The sequence below is a fragment of the Meles meles genome, chromosome 3 (genome assembly GCF_922984935.1).
Source record: "Meles meles chromosome 3, mMelMel3.1 paternal haplotype, whole genome shotgun sequence".
NCBI lineage: Eukaryota > Metazoa > Chordata > Mammalia > Carnivora > Mustelidae > Meles > Meles meles.
The window spans coordinates 30391881-30410586 of NC_060068.1; the positions used below are offsets into that span (position 1 = coordinate 30391881).

General features: G+C 42.0%; 1 pseudogene; it reads right to left on the bottom strand.

The window, feature by feature from the left end:
• Positions 1–244: 244 nt before the first annotated feature.
• The window catches only part of LOC123939044, a 70737-nt pseudogene continuing 52275 nt past the window's right edge, over positions 245–18706 (bottom strand).

Below are 18706 nucleotides of genomic sequence, written 5' to 3' on the forward strand. Positions count from 1 at the left end.
GAAATGAGATTGGGCATTTCCAGAAAGTTCATCCTGAAAGTCAGTGGGCTGTGACTGTTTTCACTCTGGCCCTCCTTGAGAGTGGGTCTGGTGTCTCTCTCCCTCTGAAAGGAAGCACTTCTAATATTTTGGCTGAGCAAGCCTGACTAAAGCCCTACATCGTACTTGGTCCCTACTTTCACCCGCAGGGCTCTGCAGATGTGTCCCATGACTCCTGGTCCTCACACAAAACCATGCCCCGCTATTACCTCAGCACCTTCACCATCTCCATCCACTGCAGCTGCTCGTTCTCCCAGAGGACCACCTGGACCCAGTCAGATGACTGCAGGGCAGCCAGGCCATGGCCACCCAGTGGTGGGCAGCCACAAGGTCTTGCTTCCTGTAGTGGTCGTTGACAGGAGAGATGATGCACCCAATCACCTGGTACATTCCTAGGCAAGGGAGAGCAGGGGTGTGTGTTATGTGCCAACAGTGACCACCCGGCCACCTGGAAACTCTCTGGGCCTCATTCTGAGTGGGGGAAGACTCAGTCATTCTCTCCTGCTGGGCCAGCCCCTCAGGCAAGGGTATATGCTGCCCCAGTCATCATGTGCTTCTCCAGTCGGCTGCAGTCCTGAATCATACTTCCCCTGAGAGGCAGGCTGTGAGGGGGTGGCCAGACAGGGTTCCCAGATGGCAGTGTGGACAGTTAGGGTCAAAACACAGAGGCACCATCATCCTCTAATCATGGAAGGGGCAACAGTGATGTGCAGTTTCTTATACCCAAACAGGGGGTCTTGTGAATCAAAGATGAAGGGAAGGGCTGGAGCCTGGACCAGGTAGGTGGGATGTGGGAAGGAGATGTGAAGGGGTGGGTCTAGGAGGAACAGGAAGGCCTACTTTGGGAAAGATGTGGGTTGTGCTGATGAGTGATGCAGTATGGCTCAGAGACTGGAGAACGGAACACTTCAAGCTCAGAGTGAGAGTGACACGGCAGAAGCAACAGAGAACCAGTGTGGAAAGACTCTGAGCAGGACCCTGAGAGCCTTGGGTGGGGCTCCAGCTCCATCACACCCTAATGCACTCTTGGCAATTACCAACCTATGTGGAAAAATAAAATACATGGTCATCTAAACTTCAGTTTTCCTGTATGTGAAATGGGATCATTAGTCAATTATATTTTCTAACTTGGTGAAGTTGGGCAGGGTTGTTGATACTGACAAGCTCCAGTTTGAGCCACCCATACAGTACAGTTGCCAAATTATTGATCTCTTTTACTATTGATGGTTGGTTGGAGTCTGGCTTTGGACAATTACAAATGGTGCTGCTAAGGACATCCTTCCCCAAGTCTCCCTGTGCAAAGAGCCATGCATGTTTTAGGACACACATCCAAGAGTGGACCTGCTGAGTCATAGGGCAGATGTCCAAAGCCAGACTCAAACCAAGTATATAATCTTTCAATGGAAGGTTATGCAGCAATAAGACTGGTTGGATTATATGAATTTCATTTACATAAAGTGAAAAAGGCTGAACAAAAGAATATATTCAGACTGATTCCATTTGTAAGTTTCAGAAGGCAAATGAATCTGTTTTTTTAAGTCTGCATAAATTCATGGTAAAGCTATACAGGACAGAGAATTACTACTAAAAAGTAAGAGTAGTGATTAACTGCCATCCCAGTGGGGCTTGTGGTGGGAAGTGTTTGTGCCCGAAGTGTTTGTGTCTTAATCTAGGTGATGATGAAAGCAGGATATACTTTATAACTCTCTTTCAATTCACATGTGTTTTGTGTTTTTATGGCCATGTTATATTTTATTTATATATTTATTGTAGCTATTGGCACTCCAACCAGCTGTGAAAGTGAGTTTCACTTGCCCTGAGCCATGCCGCAGAAGGTTATAGTAAGGATCTACCCAATCTGAGAGACGTGTAATTAAATTTCACTATTGTTTTAAAGTTCATTTTCCTGCTCACTAATGATACTGAGCATTTTATTCATATATTATTAAAGATTCAGGCTTAATTGTTTTTGTGAAAGTGCCTGTTCAAATCTTTTGCCCATATTTTGGGTTGTCTGCATTTTTATCATTGATTAGTCAAGTTCTTTATGTATTCTGTATATGAGCCTTTGTTTGTTGGTTATAGGAGTCATAAATACCCTTTTGTTTAATGGCTTGCCTTACTGTTCTTTTTTAATGGAATCCTTTGAAAATAATAGAAAAATAAAGAAAGATCTTAATTTTAATGTAGTTGGGTTGGGTTATTAGATTTGTTTTATTTTATTTTGTGTTTATTTGTTTTGTTTTGTTTTGTTTTTTCCTTTAAGGACAGTGTATTTTGTGTTATGAAGACATTTTCCTATATTATCTCATAAAAAGGTTACAGTTTTTGTTGTTGTTGTTGTTGCATTTGGGACTTTGTGCATGATGTGAATCCTGTTAACTTATTTTCATTTGGATAGTCCATTATCCCAGCAGTGATTACCAAAAAGCCCTCATCCACCCTGCTGTTGTGCTCTGCCAACCATGTGTTGAACATCAGTGCTCATCTGTACAAGGGCCTGCTTCTCTGCTGTTCTGTTCTTTGCTCTATTTTCCCAGCACTGTGCAACAGCACACTGCTTGGCTTAATATAGCTTTATTACACATATTGGTCTCTGGTTAAGCAAATCCTTCACTGGCTTCTGCTTCAGGAGTGGCTTGGCAATTCCTGACATTTTGTACTTCCCATATACATTTCAGAACGAGTTTGTCAGATTCCACAAATGAAGCACCTCTCCTTTGCCTTTACCCCCCAAAACCTGCTGAAATTCTGATAGGCATTGAACAAAATTTATAATTCAATTTAGGGAGAACTCAAGTCTTTACAGTTTTTAGCTGCCCAATCCACAAGCATCGTATATTTTTCCATTTATTTAGATCTTCTTAAATAACCCTAAATAAAATTTTACAGTATATCTTATAGAGAGCCTAAGCAACTTTTCTAAGACTTGTTCCTAGACACTTGGTTTTTTGGATGCCACTATAAGTGGAATTTATTTATTTTTTCATTCTTTAAAAGACTGTATTTATTTATTTGACAGACAGAGATCACAAGTAGGCAGAGAAACAGGCAGAGAGAGAGAGGTGGAAGCCCGATGTGGGGCTTGATACTAGGACCCTGAGATCATGACCTGAGCCAAAGGTAGAGGCTTAACCCATGGGGCAGCACAGGTGCCCCTATAAATGGGATTTAAAAAATAATTTTTCTTCTGTTTCTTGTTAATATATAGACATATGATTTAGGCATCCTGAATGCATATCTAGTAACCTTGCTAAACTCTCTTATTCTAATTGTTTATTTGTACACTCTTTTGAATTTTCTGTGTCCAAAATATACCATCTTAAAATACTGACAAATTTGCTTCATTTCCAATCCCTCTTCCTTTTGTGTTTCTCAATGTACCACTGAATACCTCTAGCATGATACTAAAAAGAGGTAGTGTTAGGGGGCCTTATCGCCACTATCAGAGGAAAAGCTTTTGAGTTTCAGTATTACATATGATGTCTACTGCAAGTTTTCTGTAGCTATCCTTTTTCAGTTGTGGCAAAGATTATGCCATGTGTTCATTAAAACCCTGTTTTCCCTTATTTCTGGGCATACTGCTAGCTAATATATCTATTTTTCTTGATATTAGTTTGGGTTTCTGTGATCTCACTGAATTCTAGTCAATGGGATGTGGGTGGAAGTGATGTCCATCTCATCTAGTCTTGGCCATAAAGATTCTTGCTGATCCTCCAACTCTTTTAGAATGAATCTGAAAGCTGAAATTAAGGATGCAAAGTCATGGGCGGAGACGACTGGGATTCTTGAGACACAGCTGGGCAGGGAATTGCCCTGTAGCCCTTCAAGATCTACATGGGATTTATCTTATGAGAAAGAAACATTCTTAAATATGCTAAGCTCTTAAAATTGGGGGATTTGTTATGGTAGACTGACCTGGGCTACCCTGACAAATAGGTTACTTTAAGAAACATTCCCAGCTATTCTCCGTTTAAGAGCTTTTGCCATAACTGAGTTTTAGCAAACATCTTCTCTTCAACTCTTGAAATGATGGTGTTATTTCTGTAGGATTTTTGACTACTTGCCAGTCAATGCCCCTGACTAATCACTTGTTGGGGGGCTTTCCCCTGGGTGTCAGATAGATATGCCCTCCTCGATAGAAGTTCATGTTTCTGTCTTCCAGGTCCCTGGAGTTACTGAAAGTCACAGATGACCTGAAATGAAGGTGTTGACTTAATGTTATTTGACTAATTCCAGAAAGAGGCTGCAAATCTGAGGGAAGGCTGATGTGTGGCCATTTCTTCCTATAGATATTTTATCTTTGCCTTTTTCTTCTTTTGCTTGCGTTAGTACTAGGGCTTCTCTGAAGTTCTCTAGGACTGGGGGGAGAAGGTGGGTTAAGATCTAGACCCTGAAGGACAAAGCTCCTTCTTTGTCCAGCTTAATGTGGGGGAAGATACCCATCAGGTTCCCCAGCTTGTGAGGGATCTAGGCTTTGAATTCTTTGTTGGCGTGTATGTCTGCTGATTGAAAGCTTGAGTGAGGAGTATTGGCAAGTACCCACAGGGAATAAGTGGCTCTGATGTTCTAATAGTATGCTTACTAACCTCCCTGGTTTTAGGGGTTTTTCTCTCAGCTGGTCTGAGACATCCCCACTTTTTTACTTTAACAGTGAGGTTTGAAAATGTTCTGCTCACCATTTTTTTTTTATTGTTCCTTTAACCCTAACTTTACTAGAAACTTTTTTTTCCATTTTATTTATTTTTTCAGCGTAACAGTATTCATTCTTTTTGCACAACACCCAGTGCTCCATGCAAAAAGTGCCCTCCCCATTACCCACCACCTGTTCCCCCAACCTCCCACCCTTGACCCTTCAAAACCCTCAGGTTGCCCCAACCTCCCATCCCTGACCCTTCAAAACCCTCAGGTTGTTTTTCAGAGTCCATAGTCTCGTATGGACATTGGGGAGGGGAGGCGAACCATAAGAGACCATTTATTTTTTTATTTTAGTGGGACAGCTGATCCAAAGAAGGCAGACTGAACCCCACTCCCACACCCCACCCACCTCCCACCCACATACCCACACCCTTCTGGAAGCTGAGAGTTCCCTGATGCATGTTTCCTTCCTGGAGGCAGAGACATCCACTATATCAAGGGGGATAACAGAACTAGCAGAGAATAAAGAAAGGGCATTCATCTTTTCACTTCCAGAAACTGGTTCCAAAAACTCATTTCAGAGAAATACTGGTGAAGTTTGGAATCAGGGTTTTTTGAGAAAGATTGATCAAATTTTGAGAGTCTCCCTAAAAAATATCAATAGTCAGAGTCTAGGGAGTAAGAGCACGGAATTTCACTAAAATGCACAGAGCAGTAAGGAGAGAATATGAAAATGGAAAGGAAAAGCCCCTTCTGGGAGCTGGGCTGGGTGGGCAGAATGATCAGCAGGCATCGGGAAGCACCCGGTAGGAAAAGTTTGTGGTGACCAAGAGATTAGAGCCAAGTGGAGACCTGCTCCCTACATCCTCTTACCCTTTGGAGACAAAGCCTCCTGAGTGTTGGGTGGGGGAGGATGTAGTTGAGAGGCTTAGTTGTGGGAACAGCAGAGCAGCTGGACTGGTACTTTGTTCCCTCTTGGAATTCCGGAAGGAGACCATCTTGCTCTGAGCTGGCAGAGCACCAGTAGAGTAAAAGTGACAGTGCGCCATGACAGGCAGGGAGGGCTTCAGGAAACATCCCCTCCCCTGCTTTCAGTGGATTATGGCAGACATCCACAGAAATACCTAAGGCTCTTTGAGAGGAAGACTGAAAGAGGCTGAGGATGAACAGTCAGCAGGGCTACTTTGGGGGAAGGGGGAGTGGCCAGTAGGGGACACAGGGTGTGCAGTGCAAAGCCAAGGACTGTGGTGGTGTTAGAACCTGGGAGAACCCAGCCATGGGGTCTTAGCCAGGAGAGGCTGGGGGCACATCAGTAGTGGAGGCAGAGAGGAAAGAGGCCAGTGCCCAAGACCCAGATACCGTGTTTCAGATGCTAGGATGACAGACTACCACCTACGATGCTTCATTCACTTTTGGGGAGGCAGGCAGCAAAAGATTGACTCGATTAAAAGTTGACTTGTACACAATGACTTTAACATCAGAAGATGGTTACCTTGAAGTGGCAAATTGTTTCACCATTCATGGGAATGGTGGCTTAAGAGCAAGGTGAGTGTTACAGAAAGTAAAGAAAGTTCTTGTTCTGCATATCTGAGTCACGTGTTATGCATGAAATATGATCTTTTTCTTTTACACATTATTTTTTTTTGTTTATTTACAGCATAACAGTGTTCATTGTTTTGGCATCACATCCAGTGCTCCATGCAGTACATGCCCTCCCTATTACCCACCACCTGGTTCCTCAACCTCCCACTCCCCCCCCACCCCCCTGCCGCCACTTCATAACCCTCTGGTTGTTTTTCAGAGTCCATAGTCTCTCATGGTTCATCTCCCCTTCCAGTTTCCCTCAACTCCCTCTCCTCTCCATCTCCCCATGTCCACCATGTTATTTGTTATGCTCCACAAATAAGTGAGACCATATGATACTTGACTCTCTCTGCTTGACTTATTTCGCTCAGCATAATCTCTTCCAGTCCCGTCCATGTTACTACAAAAGTTGGGTATTCATCCTTTCTGATGGAGGCATAATACTCCATTGTGTATATGGACCACATCTTCCTTATCCATTCATTCGTTGAAGGGCATCTTGGTTCTTTCCACAGTTTGGCGACCGTAGCCATTGCTGCAATAAACATTGGGGTACAAATGGCCCTTCTTTTCACTACATCTGCATCTTTGGGGTAAATACCCAGCAGTGCAATTACAGGGTCATAGGGAAGCTCTATTTTTAATTTCTTCAGGAGTCTCCACACTGTTCTCCAAAGTGGCTGCACTAACTTGCATTCCCACCAACAGTGTAAGAGGGTTCCCCTTTCTCCACATCCTCTCCAGCACACGTTGTTTCCTGTCTTGCTAATTTTGGCCATTCTAACTGGTGTTAGGTGGTATCTCAATGTTGTTTTAATTTGAATCTCCCTGATGTCTAGTGATGATGAACATTTTTTCATGTGTCTGATAGCCATTTGTATGTCTTCATTGGAGAAGTGTCTGTTCATATCTTCTGCCCATTTTTTGATATGATTATCTGTTTTGTGTGTGTTGAGTTTGAGAAGTTCTTTATAGATCCTGGATATCAACCTTTTGTCTGTACTGTCATTTGCAAATATCTTCTCCCATTCCGTGGGTTGCCTCTTTGATTTGTTGACTCTTTCCTTTGCTGTGCAGAAGCTTTTGATCTTGAGGAAGTCCCAAAAGTTCATTTTTGCTTTTGTTTCCGTGGCCTTTGGAGACATATCTTGAAAGAAGTTGCTGTGGCTGATATCGAAGAGGTTACTGCCTATGTTCTCCTCTAGGATTCTGATAGATTCCTGTCTCACGTTGAGGTCTTTTATCCATTTCGAGTTTATCTTTGTGTACGGTGTAAGAGAATGGTCGAGTTTCATTCTTCTACATATCGCGGTCCAGTTTTCCCAGCACCATTTATTGAAGAGATTGTCTTTTTTCCATTGAATATTTTTTCCTGTTTTGTCGAAGATTATTTGACCATAGAGTTGAGGGTCCATATCTGGGCTCTCCACTCTGTTCCACTGGTCTATGTGTCTGTTTTTATGCCAGTACCACGCTGTCTTGGTGATCACAGCTTTGTAGTAAACCTTGAAATCGGGTAACGTGATGCCGCCAGTTTTGTTTTTGTTTTTCAACATTTCCTTAGCAATTCGGGGTCTCTTCTGGCTCCATACAAATTTTAGGATTATTTGCTCCAGCTCTTTGAAAAATATCGGTGGAATTTTGATCGGAATGGCATTAAAAGTATAGATTGCTCTAGGCAGTATAGACATTTTAACAATGTTTATTCTTCCAATCCAAGAGCATGGAACAGTCTTCCATCTTTTTGTGTCTTCTTCAATTTCTTTCATGAGTGTTCTGTAGTTCCTCGAGTACAGGTCCTTTACCTCTTTGGTTAGGTTTATGCCCAGGTATCTTATGGTTCTTGGTGCTATAGTAAATGGAATCGATTCTCTAATTTCCCTTTCTGTATTTTCATTGTTGGTGTATAAGAAAACCACTGATTTCTGTCCATTGACTTTGTATCCTGCCACGTTACTGAATTGCTGTATGAGTTCTAGTAGTTTGGGGGTGGTGTCTTTGGGGTTTTCCATATAAAGAATCATGTCATCTGTGAAGAGAGAGAGTTTGACTTCTTCCTTGCCAATATGGATACCTTTTATTTCTCTTTGTTGTCTGATTGCCGTTGCTAGAACTTGTAATACTATGTTGAACAAGAGTGGTGAGAGTGGGCATCTTTGTCGTGTTCCTGATCTCAACGGAAAGGCTGCAAGCTTTTTCCCATTGAGGATGATATTTGCTGTGGGTCTTTCATAGATAGATTTTATGAAGTTCAGGAATGTTCCCTCTATCGCTATACCTTGAAGCGTTTTCATGAGGAACGGATGCTGGATTATGGCAAATGCTTTTTCTGCATCAATTGAGAGGACCATGTGGTTTTTCTCTCTTCTCTTATTGATGTGTTCTATCACACTGATTGATTTGCGAATGTTGAACCAACCTTGCAACCCAGGGATGAATCCCACCTGGTCATGGTGGATAATCTTTTTAATGTGCTGCTGAAACCTGTTTCTAGGATCTTGTTGAGAATCTTTGCATCCATATTCATCAGTGATATTGGTCTGAAATTCTCCTTTTTGGTAGGGTCTTTGCCTGGTTTGGGGATCAGGGTAATGCTGGCTTCATAAAGAGAGTCTGAAAGTTTTCCTTCTGCTTCAATTTTTTGGAACAGCTTCAGGAGAATTGGTGTGATTTCTTCTTTGAAAGTTTGGTAGAATTCCCCAGGGAATCCGTCTGGTCCTGGGCTCTTGTTTTTTGGGAGGTTTTTGATCACTGCTTCAAGCTCATTACTAGATATCGGTCTATTCAGGTTGTCAAGTTCTTCCTGGTTCAATTTTGGGAGTTTGTAGCTTTCCAGGAATGCATCCATTTCATCTAGGTTGCTTAGCTTATTGGCATATAACTGTTGGTAATAATTTCTGATGATTGTTTCTATTTCCTTGGTGTTAGTTGTGATCTCTCCCTTTTCATTCATAATTTTATTAATTTGGGCTTTCTCTCTTTTCTTTTGGATTAGTGTGGCCAATGGTTTATCTATCTTATTGATTCTTTCAAAAAAACAGATTCTAGTTTCATTGATACGTTCTACTGTATCTCTCGTTTCTACCTCATTGATCTCTGCTCTAATCTTGATTATTTCCCTTCTTGCATGTGGAGTTGGTTTGATTTGTTGTTGATTCTAAAGTTCTTTAAGGTTTAGAGACAGCTCGTGTATTCTGGATTTTTCAATGTTTTTGAGGGAGGCTTGGATGGCTATGTATTTCCCCCTTAGAACCGCCTTTGCTGTATCCCATAGGTTTTGGACTGAAGTGTCTTCATTCTCATTGGCTTCAATGAATTGTTTAAGTTCATCTTTGATCTCCTGGTCGATCCAAGCATTCTTAAGCAAGGTGGTCTTTAGCTTCCAGGTGTTTGAGTTCCTTCTGAACTTTTCCTTGTGATTGAGCTCCAGTTTCAAAGCATTGTGATCGGAGAATATGCAGGGAATAATGGCAGTCTTTTGGTATCGGTTGAGTCCTGCTTTGTGACCCAGTATGTGGTCTATTCTGGAGAAGGTTCCATGTGCACTTGAGAAGAATGAATATTCTGTTGTTTTAGGGTGGAATGTTCTGTATACGTCGATGAGGTCCATCTGGTCCAATTTTTCATTCAATGCTCTTATTTCTTTATTAATTTTCTGCTTCGATGATCTGTCTATTTCTGAGAGAGCTGTATTAAGATCTCCTACTATTACTGTATTCATATCAATATGACTCTTTGTCTTGATTAATAGTTTTCTTATGTAATTGGGTGCTCCCATATTGGGGGCATAGATATTCACAATTGTTAGATCGTCTTGGCGGATAGTCCCTTTAAGAATTATGTAGTGTCCTTCTGTCTCTCTGACTAGTCTTTAGTTTAAAATCTAATTTATCTGATATGAGAATCGCTACTCCGGCCTTCTTTTGAGGCCCATTGGCATGAAAGATGCTTCTCCATCCCTTCACTTTCAGTCTGGGTGTATCCTCAGGTTCAAAATGGGTCTCTTGTAGACAACATATGGATGGGTCCTGTCGTTTTATCCAATCTGCAACCCTGTGTCATTTTATGGGCGCATTTTGGCCATTCACATTGAGAGTGATTATTGAGAGATAGGTTTTGATTGACATCGTGTTGCCTTTGAAGTCTTTCTGTCTATAGATTGTTTCTATATTTCTGTTCAATGATATTCTTAGGATTTTTTCTCTCTTATAGGACCCCCCTTAATATTTCCTGCATTGTCGGCTTGGTGGTTGCATAGTCTTTTAAGCCTTGCCGGTCTTGGAAACTCTTGATCTCTCCATCCATTTTAAATGTCAGTCTTGCTGGATAGAGTATTCTTGGTTGCATGTTCTTCTCATTTAGTACTCTGAATATATTTTGCCAGCCCTTCCTGGCTTGCCAGGTCTCTGTGGAAAGGTCTGACGTTATTCTAATGGGCTTTCCTCTGTATGTAAGAAGCTTCTTTGTCCTAGCTGCTTTTAAGAGGGTCTCTCTTGAAACAAAATTCCCCATTCTAACGATAAGGTGCCATGAGGACTTTCGAGAATCTAAAATCTTGGGAGGAAATCTTTCTGCCTCTAGTACATGAAGGTTGTTTCCATTTGTGAGATTGGGAAAATTTTCATAGACAACTTCTTCCACTATATCTTCTAGAATTCTTTCTTTTTCTTCCCCTTCAGGGATTCCAATAATTCTGACGTTGGAACGTTTCATGGCATCATTTATTTCCCTGATTCTGTTTTCATGGCTTCTGAGCTGTTTGTTCCAGGCTTCCTACTAATCCTTTCTCTCTATCTGTTTGTCCTCCAGATCACTAATTCTATTTTCTGTCTCAGTTACCCTAGCTTTTAGAGAATTTAGATTGGATTGGAACTCATTGAGAGCATTTTGAACATCATCCCTGGTGGCTTTCAGTTCTGCCCTAACATTGTGAACATCATCCCTGGTGGCTTTCAGTTCTGCCCTAATCAATTCTGTTTGGTCGTCCATGGCTTTCTCCAACCTAGCTATTGCCTGGATACTTGTTAGTCTGAATTCCTTTTCTGACATATTGCCTATGTCGATAGCCATTAGCTCTGTTGCAGAAGGCCCATCCTCTGTATTTTTCTTCTGTTGGGTATTCCTCCTCCTAGTCATTTTGGTAAGAGATGACTAAACAGATGCAGCTGGACTTATCGATTGTGGTGCAGTCAATGTGCACCCTGGAACGCTTCTGTGCAATCAGGATTCCCCACCCAAATGAGAGAAAAACGAAGAGAAAAAGAAATAGAAAAGAAGAAAGAAAAAAAAGGGGGGAAAGAAAAAAGGAAAAAAAAAGAGAGAGAGAGATAGGAAAAAAAGGGAAGATGAAAGAGAAGGCTCAGCCCAAATGGGCCACAAGGTAAGATTTGTGGAGTATACAAACAAAAACAGACAGACAAAAAGAGTGATAAAAGTATATGACAAGAGAAAAAAAGTATGTATATATAAGCAAAAAAAAAAAAAAAAAAAAAGGGAAGAACCTCATCAGAAAGAACCCCAAGTATAAGGTTTATATATTATCAGGACAAACACAAATTCACAGAAACACTGACAGAAGGAAAAATTGGGAGAATGGTTATAAATTCTCAGTGTGGGTGAGAAAGGTTATTTTGATTCTTCCTGAAGGTATCTTGATGTTTTTGTTAAGGGACTCAACTTTCCTAAGTTACAGGGGGATTAGAAACTGGTTTGCCTATAGGGGTAGCATTGATTGGGGTAAGGGGATTACCTTGAAGTTTAACTCTATATGTATAGTAAAAAATAAAAAAAATAAAATAATAAACGACTAAACTAAGTTAAAATTAAAAAAGAATTAAAAAAAATAGAAAAACAAAAGAAAAACACGGGTGTATGTATCAAAAAGTCCAGGTTAGAAGGTTACTAAAGAATTTGATGTACTGGACATCTCAGTGTGATGGTAAATAGGTTAAAAAATTATCTGTATGTATAAAAAAAAAGAACCAGAATATTGGTAAAGAGTTAAAAATAAAAGTTGTATTTATGAAGTAGTGGTGATTGTTCTCTTGTAGTCTTTTTTTTTTTTTCTCCTCCTTCCTGGTTGGTTTTCTGGGGGAGGGGCCTGCCACGTGGGTTTTCAGACAATGATGTTCCCTGAGTTAAGTCCTCTGGCTCCCCTCAAGGGGGTGAGCTCTTTTTTTTTTTTTTTTTTTTTCAGGAAACTGTTTTATTCAGCCTTTGTTGTCTGGGGGTTTTTATGTTCTTTCATCTGCTTTCTCTCGCCTTGACAGCTTTTGATGGTTTTTGGAGGTTTAGAGGAGAGCAAACAGCACCCCAACCTCCCTCTCAGAGAGAAGCCTCAGACTGTTTTGCAAAAGCTGCTGGCAGAGTTGGTTCTGAGTCACGGTCCCTGGGGATGCAGGAGCTCCTCATTGTACCCAAAACCAGGGCAGAGGTGGCTGTCTAGGCAGCTCCAGACCGCCAGAGAGGTTCGGAGCAGAGATCACACACTGAGATTTTCCCGCTGTCCCGGGCTGGGAATGTCTGGTTTTTCTGGCTGCCAGAGCTCCAGGCTAGCGCCTATGAGCACCTATCCCAAGGGAGGGTGTGGGACGCCCGCGTTTCAGGATTGCCGTCTGGCCAGGTTCCCAGCCCCTCACGGGAGCCAGACCCCACTAGTTCTCGGGCGCGCTGGCGGGTCAGGTGCACTGGCAGTTCAGGGACGGAGACCTGATTTCTCCACTGCACTCTCTGGCTCTGCGCCAGGGGAGGCTGTCCTGGGTCTGCGGACTTAGGTCCCTGACCCTAACTGCCAAGGTTCCCACTATTACCCCCTGCGATCCTTTGCTGTTTGTTTTTTGAGTGCTTTCAACCAGACTCCAAGTTAATGCTGGTCCCCAGACGCAGAGCACTCTCGTGTTGGTGTATTACTTTCCGATCAGTCACCTCTGGTGGCTCCCTCCCCCTTTTGTTTATCTTCAGATATCAGTCGGACATTCCCAGTCTGCTTTACCTGCCACTGGCGTCTTCTGCTCCTGTAGAGATCCAGACGTGTATAATTCTGATCTCAGGCTGATTTCATGGGTGGTTGGAGTTCTTTGGTAGGTAATCAGCTCACTTTAGGGTACAGGTTGAAATGGTGCCTCCTCCTACTTCCCCGCCATCTTGACTCCCTCTCTTTTACACTTTAAAAAAGGGCAGGCTAGCTTCTGAAGTGTGCCCACTTTCTTGTGCAATTTACATACATTTAACTTGCACATTAATCTCTGTTTGGAGGAAAGGAGTGGGGCTCCAGGTGGCCCTCCAGGTACTTCTCTGGGGACTTGCTCTGCCCTGACATAGCTCCATTAGAGAATCTTTACAGTAAAGATATGTTTTTCTTTCCCATGAGACTGACAGCTCTCAAAGGATGTAAACCTGACTTTTAATTTTGAGTACCATGATGTGCACATATCTTAGTGCAAAGCTCTACTGGCCTTACTTTGGTGTTACCATAGCAATAGATGGCTGTGAGTTTAACATGGTGGATAGAATTCTTTCTTTATCTCCACCCGTGTTCTAATAAAATGGCAGTGAAGGAAGAAAATATATAAATACATAAAATACAAAATCACCAGGGCAAAAAGAGCAGGAAAAGAGACAACCTCGGATGGGAAAGGTCAGTTTTGGAAGCTGGAGAGCTGGCACACAATGGTTAACAAGCAGCGTCTGCAGGCAACAACGGTGGGAAGAAGCTAGGTGCCTTGTGTGGCAAGAGCAACACAGTGGCTCAGGAATGGGAGAAGGGGTGCCCAAGGGCCCAAACATGGGAAGACCAGTTCAGAGTTTGCCATCAATCAATCACCTACCTGTTCTCCCATCCTGGCAGAAGGCTGGATATCTGCTTTCTGCTGAGACTGGACAGGAGAGAACCTTGCCTCCCAGATACAGGCAGATATTAGGTGATCAGAGGGAGAAATACAGTCCTTACATTGTGAGGGCAAAGGCCATTCTCCCCTCCCCAGGTTCTGACCTATGGCCATGAGGGATCCTGCCCTCCTGGGGAGCCAGGTCTAGGCCCACTGTAGTGAGGTTACATTTTCATGTAGAGACAGCACCTAAGTTATTGTTTCCATAAAAATATCCTTTCCCCTGTGTACATTAAAAAAAAGTATGAGAATAAAAATTGTTTGAAAATTTGGAATAGTGCTGCTGCCAGCTTATTTTCCAGGTACTTGTATTTTCACATGTTAAATGATCTTTATATATGTTGAATTAACAAATATTTTGAGTTTCCTGAGAAAAGGGTGTATTAATGGTATTGAAATGTGTTAGTAGTCTGGCCATGTGCCTAAATTTGTTTTGCAGCAAAATTGGAGAACTGTATGTAAAGAAAGTATAACAATTATTTCTTTGTTTTTTAGGGGCTTTAACCAGGACATCCTCTAGTTGGTGTTAGGAATGTTTGCTTCATTTCCAGACTTTTTTTTTTTTAAACACGTCATGGATTTTTTGAGGCTCCAACCTGATTAGTGCATGGTCAGCCATCAAGGCTGAGGCATCTCTGACTGAGGTGGTTTTGGTTTTGTTTTTTAAAATCATGTATTTGCTACAAAGTATTGTACTCATCTCAATGAATCTGAAAAGGTCTTGTGTGATATGTATCATAGTTAATAAATCAATCCTGTAAAAAACAAAAACAAAAACAAAAAGACAGGAGGCTAAAGTTCTGCTTCCAGAGTCTTCTCCACCCCGGAGAAGACACCCACTGATCCTCACATTCAGGGGTCTTGGATCCAGGACCTGATCATATGGCCATGAGGCCCACTGGCTTCATGCATATATTCAGAGTTTCCAGCCAGCATTTAGGGCCTGATCTGTGAATATAAGCGGATAGTCTAAGAGACCAGTTTTAGAAAAGTACTGACTGGGAAAAAGAGACCAAAACCATCACCAGGTTAGTGACTTGGAGGACATAGAGTTAGTGAATGTAGAGAGAAAAAGGAAATTTCAAGAATCTCCAAATAATATTGTCAGGAGGGTAGGAGATGACAGTCCATCCACGAGTGGAATGCTCTCAAAGGACCAGTCAGAAAATAGGAGGAAACTTTTAGAAATCGAAAAGTATCTACTCATTCAACAATATTCACTCACTGCACATTCCAAGCAAGGTGCTGTGCTAGGTGCCGGGACACACAGGTTGGCGTAGCAGACCAATCCCTGTCCTCATGGAAAGTGCATTCTGGTGAGTAAATCCAGTGGAAGAATCAGAAGATAACCTGAGAAAATCATATGCCAATAAGATAAATTTAGAGGACTGACCTGGGAGGCCCCACATCTTGGTAACAGAAATTTCCGGGAGAGAACAGAGGGAGGTTAACATCACAGAAATAATACATTTCCCAGACTAGAAGGGTGTAAGTTTTCAGAACTAAATACCTTCTGCGTGCTCAGCACATTGCAGGACATAAAGTGTACACACAACAAACCATTATAAAACTTCAGACTGGGAAAAGTCAAGATGGCAGAGAAGTAGCAGGCTGAGACTACATCAGGTAGCAGGAGATCAGCTTGATAGCTTATCTAAACATTGCAAACACCTACAAATCCAACAGGAGATTGAAGAGAAGAAGAACAGCAATTCTAGAAACAGAAAATCAACCACTTTCTGAAAGGTAGGACTGGCAGAGAAGTGAATCTAAAACGACGGGAAGATAGACCGCGGGGGGAGGGGCCGGCTCCGGGGTGGTGGAGGAACAGAGCACAAAATCAGGACTTTTAAAAGTCTGTTCCACTGAGGGACATTGCTCCAGAGGCTAAACAAGGGTGAAGCCCATGTGAGGTCAGCTGGGCCCCAGGTCCCACAGAGTCACAGAAGGATCGGGGGTGTTGGAGTGTCGCAGAGCTCGCAGGTATTAGAACAGAGAAGCCGGCTACAGAGACAGAGCCGAGGACTGAACTCTCAGCTCGGGGTTACCTTGAACTGGTCGCGGGCTGGGTGAGCTCGGAGTGCGGCTAGAGGCTGGGGATACGGGAGTTATTGGGTGCTGTCCTCTGGGGGCGCACTGAGGAGTGGGACCCCAGGCTCTCAGCACCTCTGGGCCGGAGACTAGGAGGCCGCCATTTTCATTCCCATCCTCCAGAACTCTACGGAAAGCGTTCAGGGAACAGAAGCTCCCAAAAGCAAACCCGAGCCAATTACTTAGTCCGGCCCCCAGTAAGGCGGTGCAATCCAGCCTCAGGCAAAGACACTTGAGAGTCACTACAACAGGCCCCTCCCCCAGAAGATCAACAAAATATCCAGCCAGGATGAAGTTCACCTATCAAGGAAAGCAGGTTCAATTCCTAAGATAGCAGCGCAATTCCAGAGGAGGAGAAAGCAAAGCACGGAACTCATGGCTTTCTCCCCATGATCCTTTAGTCTTGCGGCTAATTCAATTTTTTTTTCTTTTTTCAATTTTTTTCTTTTTTTCTTTTTTCTTCTTCTGCTAATTTTTTTAAAAATTTACCCTTTTCTTTTTTAACGTTTTTGACTAGTTTATCTAAATATATATTTTTTTCTTTTTAATATTTTTTCTTTATTTTTTTTTAATTTTTTTCTTTTTTTTTCTGAACCTCTTTTTATCCCCTTTCTCCCCCCCCACAATTTGGGGTCTCTTCTGATTTGGCTACAGCGCATTTTTCTGGGGTCTTTGCCACCCTTTTAGTATTTTACTTGATCCTTCATATCCTCTTATCTGGACAAAATACAAGGCAGAAAAAATTACCACAAACAAAAGAACAAGAGACAGTACCAAAGGCTAGGGACCTAATCAACACTGACATTGGTAATATGTCAGATCAAGAGTTCAGGATGATGATTCTGAACGTTCTAGCCGGGCTCAAAAAGGCATGGAAGATACTAGAGAAACACTCTCTGGAGATATAAAAGCCCTTTCTGGGGAAATTAAAGAACTAAAATCTAACCAATTTGAAATAAAAAAAGCTATTAATGAGGTGCAATCAAAAATGGAGGCTCTCACTGCTAGGATCAATGAGGCAGAAGAAAGAATTAGTGATCTAGAAGACCAAATGACAGAGAATAAAGAAGCCGAGCAAAAGAGGGACAAACAGCTATTGGACCACGAGGGGAGAATTCGAGAGATAAGTGACACCATAAGACGAAACAACATTAGAATAATTGGGATCCAGAAGAAGAAGAAACAGAGAGAGGAGCAGAAGGTCTATTGGAGAGAATTATTGGAAAGAATTTCCCTAATATGGCAAAGGGAACAAGCATCAAAATCCAGGAGATGCAGAGAACCCCCCTCAAAGTCAACAAGAATAGGTCCACACCCCGTCACCTAATAGTAAAATTTACAAGTTTTAGTGACAAAGAGAAAATCCTGAAAGCAGCCCGGGAAAAGAAGTCTATAACATACAATGGTAAAAATATTAGATTGGCAGCAGACTCATCCACAGAGACCTGGCAGGCCAGAAAGAGCTGGCTTGATATATTTAGAGCACTAAACAAGAAAAACATGCAGCCAAGAATACTCTATCCAGCTAGGCTATCATTGAAAATAGAAAGAGAGATAAAAAGCTTCCAGGACAAACAAAAACTGAAAGAATTTGCAAACACCAAACCAGGTCTACAGGAAATATTGAAAGGGGTCCTCTAAGCAAAGAGAGAGCCTAAAAGTAGTAGATCAGAAAGATACAGAGACAATATACAGTAACAGTCATCTTACAGGCTAATAATGGCACTAAATTCATATCTCTCAATAGTTACCCTGAATGTTAATGGGCTAAATGCCCCAATCAAAAGACACAGGGTATCAGAATGGATAAAAAAACAAAACCCATCAGTATGTTGCCTACAAGAAACTCATTTTAGATGCGAAGACACCTCCAGATTTAAAGTGAGGGGGTGGAAAACAATTTACCATGCTTATGGACATCAGAAGAAAGCTGGGGTGGCAGTCCTTATAGAAGATCAATTTGATTTTAAGCCAAAGACTATAATAAGAGATGAGGAAGCACACTATATCCTACTCAAAGGGTCTGTCCAAGATGAGAATCTAACAATTTTAAATATCTATGCTCCTAACATGGGAGCAGCCAAGTATATAAACCAACTAATAACAAAATCAAAGAAACACATCAAAAATAATACAATAGTAGGGGACTTTAACACTCCCTTCACTGAAATGGAGAGATCATCCAAGCAAAAGATCAACAAGGAAATAAAGGCCTTAAATGACACACTGGACCAGATGGACGTCACAGATATATTCAGAACATTCCATCTCAATGCAACAGACTACACATTCCTCTCTAGTTCACATGGAACATTCTCCAGAATAGATCACATCCTGGGTCACAAATCAGGTCTCAACCGGAATCAAAAGATTAGGATCATTCCCTGCATATTTTCAGACCACAACGCTCTGAAGGTAGAACTCAATCATAAGAGGAAAGCTGGAAAGAACCCAAGTACATGGAGACT